Genomic DNA, 14430 nt, shown 5'->3' on the forward strand with positions numbered 1-14430 from the left:
CCAAGTTCTCCATCAAAGTGTTCATTTCCCAAATAGTCACTATCAGAAACAGGCACCGGCTCACACTGTCACCCCGACAAGAACGGAAGTCATCATCAAGAAGCAGGCGCCGTCGCAGTCACCCCAAGTAGTAGACGCTACGGCAGTCACCCCAAGAGGTAGACGTCGCAGCAGTCACTCCAAGTGGTAGACGCCACGACAGTCATCATCAAGCGGCGCGCCATCGCGGTCACCCCAAGTAGTAGACGCTACGACGGTCACCCCAAGAGGTAGACGTCGCGGCGGTCCTCAGTGGTAGACGCCACGGCGATCATCATCGAAAAGCGGCGCCGTCGCGGTCACCCCAAGTAGTAGACGCTACGGCAGTCACCCCAAGAGGTAGACGTCGCAGCGATCCTCCAAGTGGTAGACGCCACAGCTAGTCATCATCAAGAAGCGAGGCGCCGTCGCGGTCACCCAAGTAGTAGACGCTACGGCGGTCACCCCAAGAGGTAGACGTCGCGGATCAGTCCCAGTGGTAGACGCCACGGCGATCATCATCAAGAGGCAGACACCGTCGCGCGGTCACCCCAAGTAGTAGACGCTCGGATCGTCCCCAAGAGGTAGACGCCGCGGCGAGTCACTCCAAGTGGTAGACGCCACGGCGCCCATCATCAAGAAGCGGCGCCGTCGCAGTCACCCCAAGAGGTAGACGCCACTAGCGATCACTACCAAAGCCACGGTGATACTCGCAAAGCGATCAACATGCCTTAGGAACGTTAAACAGTTGAGATACGCATTCTAGACTGCCTCGGCCAGACCGAGGCGGAAACAAAAGAGGCGCTCAATTCAATAACGTAACAAGACAACTCAGACGAAGACGAGAAAAGACCTCGGCCAAGCCAGAGGCAAAGTGAAAACGTTAAGTACAGTTGAGATGCTCAACTATTAGCGCAAGAAGACAACTCAGAAAAAATGAGGTAAAGGCCTCGGCCAAGCCGGAGGCAAAAGAAACGAACTCTTATTAAAAATGATCAAGTTACAAAGTGAGGAAAATACAGACGACGGCCGTCCACATAAGGATAAGCCAAAACACAACCTACCAAAGTTGTACAAAATACAAGGGAAAGAAAGGCAAAAGGTTACAGACATATCATTTAAGCGCCAAAAGATGGCAGGGAGGAAAGGCTTAATAGTTGGCCCCGAACGCTAAAGTTATCCGAGACGCCGGGTGAGCTCGGTGACGACCGCCCGTCTCCCTATGCTCCTGTTCGCTTACCATCACAACGGCGTAAGCGGCATCGTCCTTAATGGGCGACCCGAAAGGCTGTCTCGGCCGTCTCGGCTTTCTCGGCGGACCTCGGCCTCGGCCTTCTTGGCGGCCTCGGCCTCGGCGGCCTCGGCCCCGCCTTCATCCTCTCGGCTTCCTCTTTGGCCGCCCTAGCCTCCTCGGCGAGGGCGCCTTCTCCATGGCCGCCTCTTCCTCCTTCTTCACCCTTACCTCCTCCTTGGCCTTTTCCTTTGCGGCTTCCTCCTTAGCTTCGAGCTTGTCATCAAACAGCTCGTCAAATCTGTCCCACGGAAAGGAGCCATCAAGAGGGAAGAGCTCCTCAATCACTTCCCTGGCGACTTCTTCGGCCGGGTCCCGTCGGGCGCACATGTTAGGGAGAAGAACGGTTTGGAGTCTCTCAATATCCTCCTCCCTTTGGGCAATGATAGCATCCTTGCTCCGGACCACCTTCCCCTGGGCCTGGAACAAGCCCCTAAATTCGTTCCTCTGCGTAAGGTAAAGGTCGGCGTGCTTCTAAACGAGGTCACGCATCTCCCCATGCTTAGCGGCCTTCGGCCGCCGCAGCTGACCTCGGCCTTGGCTCTCTCGGCGAGGACTTCCTTTCGGCGTCCTCCCCGAGTTTTCTCTCAAGACGGACGCCTCTTGCCTCGGCCTTGGCCCTCTTAGTCTCCTTGTTCGCCGCGTCGAGTTCCAGCCTTAGCCGCTCGGCGTGGGGCGCTTCGACCATGGTCTTCTCTTGCTCCATAATGTGGGAGCCGGCTAGCCGAGTCCATTTCGCCAGACCTCTTGCCTATTCTCACCCCCTCCGCCACAAGCTCGGGGGAAACCTTTGAAGTAGGGGATCCACGGTGACATTTCTATCACCCGCCTTCTCAGTCGCTTCTCCAAGCGCCAGCACTGAGAACGGCGGCCGCCGACGGTTGATCTACAAAAAGTCAATTAAAACATCCGTGTCAGTATACATGGACGTATCGGAGAGCCTGTTATCAGGAACGCCTAATTAACCGGCTAAGTCTGAGCCCCAGGATATATCTGTACCATGCTTGGCCTTCTTGCTCGGAGGACGCATCTCCTCGCCGCTGATTCAGCGATTGCAGCGAGCAGCGAATGTCGTATCGACCAGGGTGGGCTCTTTCCTTTTACGGACAAGGGAGATCCCTCCGCACGGAGTCCCCCCCATCGGTAATGTCAACGATCTCCACCGTCTCCTTCTGGACTGAAGGGATGGAAGGTGGAACGGATGTCGACGCCGTCGCCGCCGAAGACTTCGTTTTCCGCGTTCGGCGCGGCATGTTACTAGCAACCCTCGCCTGGGCCGCCTCCACATTCAAGCCTTTCAGTTGCTGGTCCATGAGATCATTCGGCGACATTCTGCGGTCACGGGTTGAAGCCTTAGGATGCAAATTAGCAACGGTCTTGTCCTTGTGCAGCCCCATCCTCTTAAGAATATCCTCGGACAGGTCCGCGCCAAAATGATCTGCAAAAGAAGCAAGGCAAGAGTTAAGCAAGGAATGAACCAAAATTCAAAACGGACAGAAACATTGAGAGCAGTGATGGGCCTCACACCGACCCCACTCACCCTGTGCTAGGGCCGGTATGAGGCCGACATGGCAGAGCAGCTCATCCTGAAGAATGATCTGCGTTGGGGGAATCCATCTTTTCGGCACCCCACTCTTGTCCGCCTCAAAAAGCCTCATCGCCAGCTTCTCATCCTCGAAGAAGGGACCTTCTTTGGCGTCCATCTTAAGCTTTTTCCGGGTGACCCATCCGTCATGCTCCGCCTTAGTCTCGCACCGCAAATTAACTTGGTCTTTGGAAGGACCGGGGCAGCGGATAGTCATCCAAGCACCTCAATGTACACCCACCGATCTTTCCGTCTTTGCAAGAAGACGACTTATCAACGGAGACGTAACCCGGCTCCATTTGCACGCTGTACCATCGACGCGACCCCGAGAAAATGATGACGAAGGTGGTGAAGCCGACGGAATAAATTAACCGTTGGGACCTCCCCTTAAAGAGACAGAGCGAGACAAAGCCGACTATGGTCCTAATAGCCAACGGGTGCGGTGGAGCCCACGGCGACGTTCATGGCCCTAATGATGGCCATAACGTAATCATTCAATGAAACCGGAGCCGTACTCAGGTGCTGGGATATACGCCGGTGCAACCCGGTGGAGGGCAACAGATGGCTTTGACCCCCTCAGGGATAACAATTTTGTATCCCCTGCCAAAGTAGAAATGGCCCTCGAAAAATGTCTCGCCGGAACAACGGGCAAACTTATGGGTCCAAGTACGGTCAGGGCCGACCTTACAGGGTTCGCCGTGATCCATGACGTACTGCCCCCCTCATTAGGACGAGCCCTTTCAGCATCATCACCGAAATCGTATCCGTCATCATCAACATCATCATCATCATCCTCTCATTCCTCCAAAATTTGAGGATCAACTTCAGGAGAAGGAAACCTAGGGCCCCCAGACCTTAGCGGGATGGCGTCTAGCATCTCCTCCCCATCAAGACGCGACGGGGAACCCCCCGGCGTCGGTTTACTAGTTCCGGCATCAGCAGAAGACATGTTTACAGCAAAACTCACAAGTTAGAAAGAGAAAAATTTGTTGGTTTACCTTGAAGAAAAGTACTAGCCGGAGTAGTGACACTGAAAAATAGAAGAGAAAAGCCTTTGAAAGTCTAGAGGAAAATTTTTGAGAAAATGAAATTGGTGCCCAATTTCAGGGATTAACTGCCCTATTTATAGGGGAAAGCCCACAAAGAAGGACCAATCAGGGCACAGCCCATGAAACGTCAGCCAATCAGCAAACAGACACGTGTCAGACATGCAACCACGGAATGTCAATCGTTGCAACAGTTGAACGTCAATCAATGCAACAGTGACCAAGCGTCTTCAACACGCCCCTTCATATCTCTCTGCATGTTCATCTTCCCCAACAAATTCCTAAGTATCGTTTATCCGCCGGCCACATGATCAACCAAGCCAGAAAGCACCGGCCAGGGGGCAATCAGAAACAACCGGCACTCTCCACCCTGGTCTCAGCCAGCGTCATTGCCTCTTTCCACATCGGATGTCCATTACACATCCATGTGGAGGGGGGATATGGTACGGCCTAAGCAGAGCCATGCCGGGAAGAAGAAGGGGCGAGGAAATTTGTACTTGCGCAGAATATACGCTCAACATACATCGGAGCCCATACCACGGCATAGACTACGCTGGGGGCAAATTGATGGGGCATATTCTGCACTCGCTGACCAGTCAGCATATTGAGCAAGGTCAAAGATATCCACAGCAAGTCAACGGCGTAGACAGCCTAACCGACGCCACCTGTCGGCCTGTCTCTTGTGCCCCGGCGGGGACAATGAGCCAGCCGAGGCACACATCCGCGAACTCATATCCAAGACCCCTCGACGACGAGTCAACAGGGCCCGCCGGCCTGCCATGGGTCCCTCGGCCGAGGGGTAGATAAGTCTTTCCACCTGCTAGCCACTTGGCCACTTGGCCACTACGTGACAAAAGGTGAAAGTCTATAAATACTCCTCAACTCTCATTGAGGAGGAGATCCACAATTTAACCTAAGAATCACTATTCATCTGGTAATATCTTCTTTATCTCTCTACAATACGTACTTTGCCAAGTAACAACAACTTACCTCTCTAAGTTACTGACTTGAGCGTCGGAGTGAGTTCGCTCGGTCCAAAGCCGAGCCCTCAGTTTGTTCATCGTTTCAGGAGACCGCAAGGAGGATTCAACCAAAGACGTCATTCTACAAGCACGGGTGGTAACATATAACTGCTCTGGAATTACACCCGGAACACACACCTTATTAATCTTGACCCACTTTCACCCTGCCAAGCAGAAGGTCACGACCTAGGTCACCAACCCAATCATTTTTCCACTTTCCAACATTTACAATCATTTACCACATACACTAACCCACCAAAACCTCTCTCTTACTCTTACAATTATTTTTCCACTTACTTTTACAATTATTATTTACTATAATTAAGTTATTTTTGTCATTTTAATAAAATAAAAACTACTCAAATATGTTAAGTAAATTAATTTTGAAAAGTGTACATTTAAAAAAAAATCAAATTAAAATTGACGGTTTTATTTGAAATATTAAATCTAAAATGTCTTTTCATTTGTTGTAAGCCAATAGAAATGCGACATGTGGAAGGTCACCAACCTTCAACCTCTTCTCAACTCAAGGGCACCAATTGGCCTTGACTAACTCAAGGTCACCAATAACAACATCAATTTACTCGTTAATTACGTCATTAGCATTACTCAACAAGGTCACGACCCGGTTGGTGACCTTGCTTGGGCATGGTCTTAGAGAAGGAAAATTCTTTTATTTCAACAAACACCCACGTTCTATAAATTGGAATTAATTACTCTTTCTTCTCTCCAGCTTTAATAAATTAAATAAAATTCATGAAGGTTTTCAGAAATACTAATTTCAAGCTCTCAACAACCAATATACAAATTTACATAGTACTACATACTACAAATTTACCAATACATACAAACCTAGAAAAATAAAAAAAAATGTGAATCTAAATTGCCTATACATAAATAAGCACCACTTTGCTTCCACCTAAGATGTAATTTCAATAGAAAATTCTGAAAAAAAAATAACATCAAACATCTTAATTAATGATAAAAATTAATGGAAAATTTCGATCTAGAAAACTCTACTGCAAATATCCTATCATATAATTCGATTATGGTAAATATAAGAATTTTATAAAATAACAAAGAATTAAATTACTATTATGAACATAATAAAACATTTGTTGGCAAAAAAATGTAAATGTAGATCTGAAGATTTTGGCAAAAAAAAAAATACAAATAAAAATCATTAAGAAAACACATCAGAATAAATATAATGAAAACTTAACAATTACGATGTATAGAAGATTAGAAAATTCTTTTAAAAAACACATTGACAAATTTTAAAATTAAAAAAATATGTATCTTAAAATACATTCAAGCGAGGTAAAAAAAATCCAAATATAAGATTCGGATGATACTTACATGAAGTTCTTCTGATTATACTCTTCAATTAACTCCAATAATGACATTAAATCCATTAAATTCGCATGTAAATGGTGTAAAAGAAAATTTATGTGAAATAAATTGGAGATGAGGCAGAAAATTAGACGGTAATTTATCCTCTCTTTTTTTCTGAAGATGAGCAGAAAGACTACAACAAAGTTTAAGATGAATATATATAATGAATTTGGGCGTTATGATCAAGATGGATCTAGGATTAAATGAGATAGCTATAGCTATAGTGTGTGGAGAAGGGAGATAGAAGGCGGCGGAAATATAGAGGTTTTTTTTTTTTTTTTTTATAAGGAAAGGAAACTAGGTTAATTTAAAATCAACCTATAACATCCATACGGATGAGAACGTAAAAGAAAATCAAAAGGTTTTCAATTACCATAAAGAAATTCAGTTACTTGGAAGGATAAAAGGGTAAAAAGATTACGACTATCAAAGAGAGAACCCTTTAAAAGAATCACACAAACGTAAAAGATTGAAAATGATGTAGCTAAAGTAAGTTGTACACTAACCTGGGAAAAAAGCAGCAAGATACTACTCAATTCAACACAAGCCTTGGAAAACAGATGAGTCCAAAACAGTGAAGAAAATCCGATCCGTAAAACTGACATTCGTTCTCCAAGTGATGCTTAAACCAAAAGAATGAGATTTACCTCAAAATGCTATTTATATCCTTGATTAATTAAACCTTCTTTAAACAAGACATATGACTAAATTTAGCTCTCCTAGGCTAAAATGGAGAGCCAATAAAGTCGAGTCTTAGAGAAGGTAAAATAAATCAAAGGAAAAGACTGAAAAATATTTCTCTCATCTCTATGAAAAAGATGAAGATTTACATTTATCTTAAGAAAAGAAGAAGATAATGAAAAAATAAGCTAAGAGTTGGGACAAAGAAGGAAGATGGGAGAACTGGGAAAGGGATCCCCAAATCCTTTCTATATTTCTTAGAAATTAATTTTGCTGTTTAGCGAAAAATCTCTCTCCACTTTTCTAGAGAGAGACTTCACCTCATTAATATAAAGGCTTATTTGAGACTGAGAGTGAGGGAGGGTTAGAGTCATTAGGGTAAATGAGAGTGAGGTAACTTCATAAATAGGAGTGTAAATTAATTTGGGTTATTTTCACCTTTTACATTTTTTTTAATTTGTCGAGATATAATTCCAATTTGTGTAAATTTACATTTTTTTTTAAATATGTCGAGATATTATTGTGTTATTTTCAGCTCATTCATATCAACTATGGCCTATGGGAGATTTCTTTTACACTTTCTATCAATTTAAAATTGTAATATTTAAATTATATTATATTAAAAACGGTAAGTTTTGCTTAAAACGGAGTATTTGTCTTAAATCTTAAAACGGGTCAAAAATTAAATATATTCATCTTTCAATTGGCTTTTAAACTAAATCCCGTAAATTTAAATAAATTCATTTTATAAAAATATATCTATATAATGTATGTTCAATTTTGCTTACATTTTTTGTACGGGTGTAAAACTAGAGGAGGCAAAAAGTAATAGGCCGAGAAACTTCAATATGTTCACAAATAAGTGGGCCAGGAAACTACTAATGTATAAACGTTAAACTTGATTATTACTATTACTATTGTCGTTATTTGGGTTAAATATGTCGCCTTTGTTCGAAAAAATTATTGTAACATATACTTCCTCTATTAAGACAAATCAAACCAGATATCTCATGACTGTATTTTAGGTTATGTATTGAAAAATATTTTAACGATTCTCGTACCTTATGAATAGTATCTAAAAAGCAAATGATAACACAATTAAACCCGTGTATTTTTTGCACGGGCATAAAATTAGTGGGAATAATAATGTGCATGTGTGGAATGGAGTTAAAAACTTGGAGGGAGCGGTTGGTATGAAATTCCAAGGGGTTGGAATAAAGTTTGAATCCATCATGTATCTAAATCCATTCCAAAATACTCCAACCAAACATTGGAATGGGCTGAATTCATTCAAATCCATTCCAAAAACTCCAACCAAACACCCCTTAACGATATCAATAGTAAAAATCTCGATTATTATTATTAGTATTAACTCCAAGATCCGCCATAGATTATCGATGAGTCGGGTAAAAGTTTTATCTAACCAATCATTCGTCCGTCAAATACTAATACACTATACTCCGTACTATCTATTTAGATAAATGGGACAAACTATTGTTATTTTCTGAATATTATTATTTTGCCTCATTTATATGATTGAGTAATACTTAACCCATTTTAAATATAAAATGAATATTTTCGTTTTAAATAATGATTTGTGTAAATAGATTGGAGGAAGTTTTAAAAGCGATGAACTAGGCATAATATGGCCTTTACTATTGTACTCCCTCCCAGTCTCTATTTTATTCCCTTTATTTGTATGCACGGTTATTAAGACGATGAATAAAATAGGAGTAAAATAGTTGGGTGGGTTTAGTGATAGGAGAGATGGATGAATAATTAAGAGTTAAATAAGGAATTATGGGGTCAAAACATTAAGGAAAATATTAAAATATGTGTAAAAGAGTTGGATTGGGTTTGGTGATAGGAGGGAGGGATGAATAAAATAAGAGTAAAAATTTCCAAAATAAAAAAGGGAAAAAAAACGTGAATAATCCATTTAAAGAAATAGGGAAGAAAATAGTAAATAAATAGGAGAAAGTACTATATATATCAAATTGGCAAGTAGAAAGTAGAATAATATCGTACATGTTGGTCTCAATTTGCACTAAATGGCTACGGCATGTTGTTTGTTGTACAAATATGTTTCCTTAGCAACTTACACTTCCCTCACACGGGAACCACGATACCAATTCTTCCACTAGGATGGTGACTTCACGCGGTTATGACTTACACAAAATCTTATTTGTGACGGCATGTATCCGTCACTTTGGAGTGACGGATACCATTTTGCCTCATAAATGACCCAAATAGAGGAGAGAGGTAAGCACATGGGGGTGCCCCCACCTTGTCCCCCCTATTCGTTTTGTGAGTGGCATTATCCGTCACTGGCTCCGACCCGTCTTCAGCAAGACTAATTGTTATCTACATATTATAAAAGCCAAGTTATTTTTTACATTTTTATTGGCCAATAATTTTCGTAGTTGCTCATTCATGTACGAATTTTACTCTTTCATGTACTTTTTGTCATAATATTGACTTGCCTTACCCTTCTTCTAAAAACCAAACAGCAAATTCCTCTTCCTCTCAAAATTAATTAAATCTTCATAAAATTATTAAATTATGAATCTAAATTCTCCAATTGATCAAATAATTGTTCTAACTTCAATAATTAACCATTAATTTTCGTTGTTTCACGTTAAATAGAAGTTAATTGAATTAGGATTTGGGAAAATTAGGGTTCACTAGTTGCGTTAATCATTATGTACCAATCATCAAAGACTAAAGTAATAATTGAATCAACTAATAAGACAACTCATCATACATTACTTAGATGCTCGACCAACATAGTAGATTAGCAGGTATAATTTGTGCGGTATTGTGCGCCATACTTGTACGAGTGGCGGGTGGTTTCCGGGGGTTCTGGAATTGCAGTGGAGTGGGATGGTGATGGGTGGCGGGTGGTTGCACGCCCGACGGTCGACGTGAGGCAACAGTGGTTGAACGACTGATAATGGTAGCGCTAGTGCTTACGTTGTGTGCGGTACTGGTTGAGGGAATCAGCCAGTGGTGGCAGATGGGTAGAGAGAGTGTGAATGAGACTATGAGAGGTGAAAATGAGAAGGGCAAAAGAGTCAAAGTTGTACTTGAAAGAGTAATTTGCGTCCATGAATGAGCATCACCCATAATTTTTAAGACTTGAAAAACTTTTATTTTGGTAGGTCCCCCATGTTTTTCATACATATTTAATTACTATCTCTCATATTTTCTTTAATTAATTACTTTACTCTATTTCTTACTTTTTTTTTTTTTTTTTTTTTTGGTGACGAGGGAACCCGCAACCGCTACCTTCGGTGCGCACTGGGTAAACCCTCGGGTGTACGTGATAGCCTGCAAACCACGTAAGCCACCTGAGGGTGACAGGCTCAAAGTCTATTAAGCATGGACTCAGGCCAAGAATGCTCCACAAGATTTTGGGCCTTTAATGGTAGATCATACACAAGGTGTTCATACCATGTACTGAAATCCATTTGTGAGATTTTAAAAACTCCGACAATTGGAACTTACCATCTTAAACGGGTGATTGAAGTCCTATCAATGATGTTATGCCTTAATATTTATTTTTAGGGATATTCTATGTGATAACCTCGTGTTTTTTTTATTTTCTACATGGTAACATTATTTTTAACAAAAACGTTTTTGACTGGCCATAATTCACGATCAAAACTTTTAAAAGCGGCGATTTTTTTTTTCAAATTACCGGCTTTACGAGATCTTTGATCTGGAAAAAACAAATTTAGTTTCTGAACTCCTGGCAAGAATTACGGCCAGTCAATCTTTAAACTTTGACTGACCGTACATCTTTGTAGCGTATTCCGAATGCGACATTTTTTTTTTCAAATTGACCGCGTTTATGATATCTTTGATTTGAAAAAAGAAATAGTCACTTTCGGAACTCATGGCTATGAGTTATGGCCAGTCAAAGACATTTTTTTGTGAAAATGAGGTTAATCATGTAGAAAATAAAAAAAAACACGGGGTTATTACGTAAAATATCCCTTATTTTTATTTTGACAACATGCTATTTTACAACAATGATCGACATTTACCAATGCATCATCATAAATTTATATTATCGAGAATAAAAATAAAAATTCAATATACAATACTCCATAATAAATATTTCCTCTACTCAAATCAAATCATGTACATTTGATTAAAATATAACTTACATTATTCCAGAAATGAATAGAAATCATTTGAATGACCGAAGTAGACTTGACAAACATGATCCGGCCCGTATCTGACTCGACACCCGATCCGAACTTGACCTGAACCCAAATTGACACAATCCGAATGTTTATTATTGGAAATTGAAGGTTATCCCTAAATAACTTTATAATAATCAAGTGTTGTGAGTGTAGTGGAGCGCGGGTCACCCTCAAAGCATGCAATGGCATGAATTGCGAGGTCCCGGGTTCGACTCCCTGCATGGGCAGTATGCGGTTATTGCACGGGGACCTTCTTGGTGCGTTAAAAGAGAGTCTTGAAACTCAGGTGTTGTCGCGTATCTCTCGGGGTTTGGTCTCTCAAAGGTGTATCGCCCTAGGCTGCTAATGAGAGATGTTCCTCGTTACCAAAAAAAACTTTATAATAATCGATCCGAAAATAACCCAAACTCGAACAGAGCCGACCTGAATTCGACCCAGTTGACCCTTTCCCAAATCTAGGCCGAAGTATCAACCACGGTCACACGGAGTATAACAACCAAAATTATTTTTGGGCAGCCTTTAAAATAGTTGCAAACAAATATTAAAACTTCTTTTAAAGACCCAAACGAGAGTGAATGGGTTGATGACAGTCCAAAGCCTACTGCTAATCTTACGAGTTATTTGGGCCACAACCAGGAAAACACCTACAATCGAGGTTTTAATTTGAAATGGGCTATATGCAGGATTCGATCCACGTGTATAATACAAAGTTAGTTACTCTTTCCGCCTCAGTTATTTATTTACTTTTTTTTTTTGTTTTATTTTTTGGGTATAACAACTCTCTTAGGATCGTCCTATAGTATAAGACTGACCCAAAAAGAGAGAATCCCAAGGAAAACAATTAAATTTATTTATATTTCAATTTTATTTTAACAGCCCGACATTTTATAATGAAAACTAACATATCCAAATAAATATACTCCCTCCGTTCAGGTCAATTGTTGTCCTTTGATTTTGGCAAAAACACCAAGGAAAAAGGAGGGGGTCAATTACTAAATGACAAATGGACCAAATTAGGTGTGAATGATTAAATAGCTCATCAAATTCATTATTAAAATAAAAAGGACAACAAATGATTGAGACACCCCAAAATGGAAAAGGACAACAAATGACCGGGACAGAGGGAGTACAATTTATCAATATAAAATTTTAGGTTATCAAAATAAAACAATATTTTACAAGTTTATTAACTAATTTATTTAGGCTTTTAGTCATTGGACCAATCTTATGAATAAAATGGTCTTACACAACAATTTGTGTTTTTTTTGTAAGAGGTATTTTTTTTTGAAGAAACCCATAAGGGTACTAATTCACTAAACGTAAATCAGCGAAAACCGCAACAGCAGCCGGACGAGGCAACACATTCGTCCACACACGTCTTCCTAACACATTCGGCTCATCATGTGCGAGCAAATGCGCCACCAAATTACAAGTTCTACGAACAAAAGACCAAACTATAGAATCAAAAACATTACATAAAGACCGAATATCGTCTATAACTAGAAAAATACTCATTACGCCCCTCCTTACTGCTCCTAATGTCTTCGATTAGCTGAGACAATCACTCTCCATAACAATGTTTCGATAGCTCCGTTCCTTTGCTTCCCACAACCCTTCTAGCACCGCCACCGCTTCCGCAATCCTCGGCTCCCATAACTCTCATCTTCGATGTGACGCTCCCCATAGAACCGCCCCGTCTCATCTCGACACACAATCTCCAAACCCACTCCCAAGTCCTCCTTCGATGCCGCATCGACATTCAGCTTCACACGGCCAGTCGTTGGTGGTAACCAGCCCTCCACCTCACCTTGCCTATTCACCATTATCCCCGCTCCCGTACCAACCCTTTTCCCCGCACTCTCCTCCATGTTCTCAAGCTCCTGCTCAACCTCCAGCACCCGCCTCACAACAGCCCTCGTATCAACCTCTCTTCCTTCAAATAGAGCTGATCAAGTGTAGGCTGACCCGTTCGGCCCGCTAAAATAGCGGGCTTGGACAAGAAAAAACAAAAATTAAACGGGTAACGGACAAGAAAATTCGGCCCGCTAGAATAAATGGATGGGCTTGGATTAAACAAAATTGCTCATGGGCGGCCCGCTAGGCCCGTTATTATTAGTAACCTCATAAAAGTCCTCAAACCCTCAATCTCTGACGTTCTATACTTCTATGTTCATTTCATTTGCAATTTGTACACTCTAAATCAATTAGGTAGCGCAAATGAATACTTATGCCTTACGTATAAGTGGGAGATTGTCGGTATTTACACTTGTCGTATAAAGATTCTCCGAGATTGGACATGCTAACGGGATTGTCGTATAATAATAGTACCTTTCAAGTATTTACACGGGAGTATATGTAACCGCTAACAGTGCCGCACAAATACCGAGGCAAAAATGAACTTTTGATGTTTGTAGTAGAACATTGCCAAATTTGTGTTTTTTCTAAAGTTGTAAACTTATCTTTTGAAAATTAGTATACTTTTTTTAAGAGTAGACTTTTAAAGATAATGGGCGAGTACGGACAGTGGAAAATGGGCGAGTAGCTATAACAAACTCGTGTTTTAATAAAAACACTAATTTTTCTATTTTATTTTAGTCAGGCCCACGGGCCGGCCCGCTCTCTTGAAATGGGCGAGTACGGACAGTGGAAAATGGCCCGCTTAGCGGGCTCGGGCTATTAAATACGGCCCGCTGGACACTTTTTTAGCAGCTAGGCCCGGCCCATGTCCGGCTCAAGCCCGCTTTTGATCAGCTCTACCTTCAAACACCCTCTTATTCCTTCCTTCCCATATGGCCTAACACCCAACAAGAAACCTAACATAATGTTCGTCTCCTATCTCCCTCAACCTTGCCTCCACCCACTCCCCCACCCTCTCAAACCTGTCATGACCTTCATCCTCCAAACCCATCCCATCACATAACCTACCAACCCACCCACAACCCCGGAAAAGGTGGATAAGAGTTTTTGGCGAGCCACCACACATAGGACATATTATATCCTCGCCCCCACCACGAGCTCTTAAATTCACCTTGGTTGCAATCGCCTCATTACACATTTGCCAGAAGAAAATTTTTATGCGAGGCCAAACCGGGATCCTCCATATCTTGTTCCATAGCCACTGTTCACGGCTCCAATCCGACTGCTCCGACTCAGCCTCTCCCCCGTCCATAAGTAACTTATA

The sequence above is a fragment of the Silene latifolia genome, chromosome X (genome assembly GCF_048544455.1).
Source record: "Silene latifolia isolate original U9 population chromosome X, ASM4854445v1, whole genome shotgun sequence".
NCBI lineage: Eukaryota > Viridiplantae > Streptophyta > Magnoliopsida > Caryophyllales > Caryophyllaceae > Silene > Silene latifolia.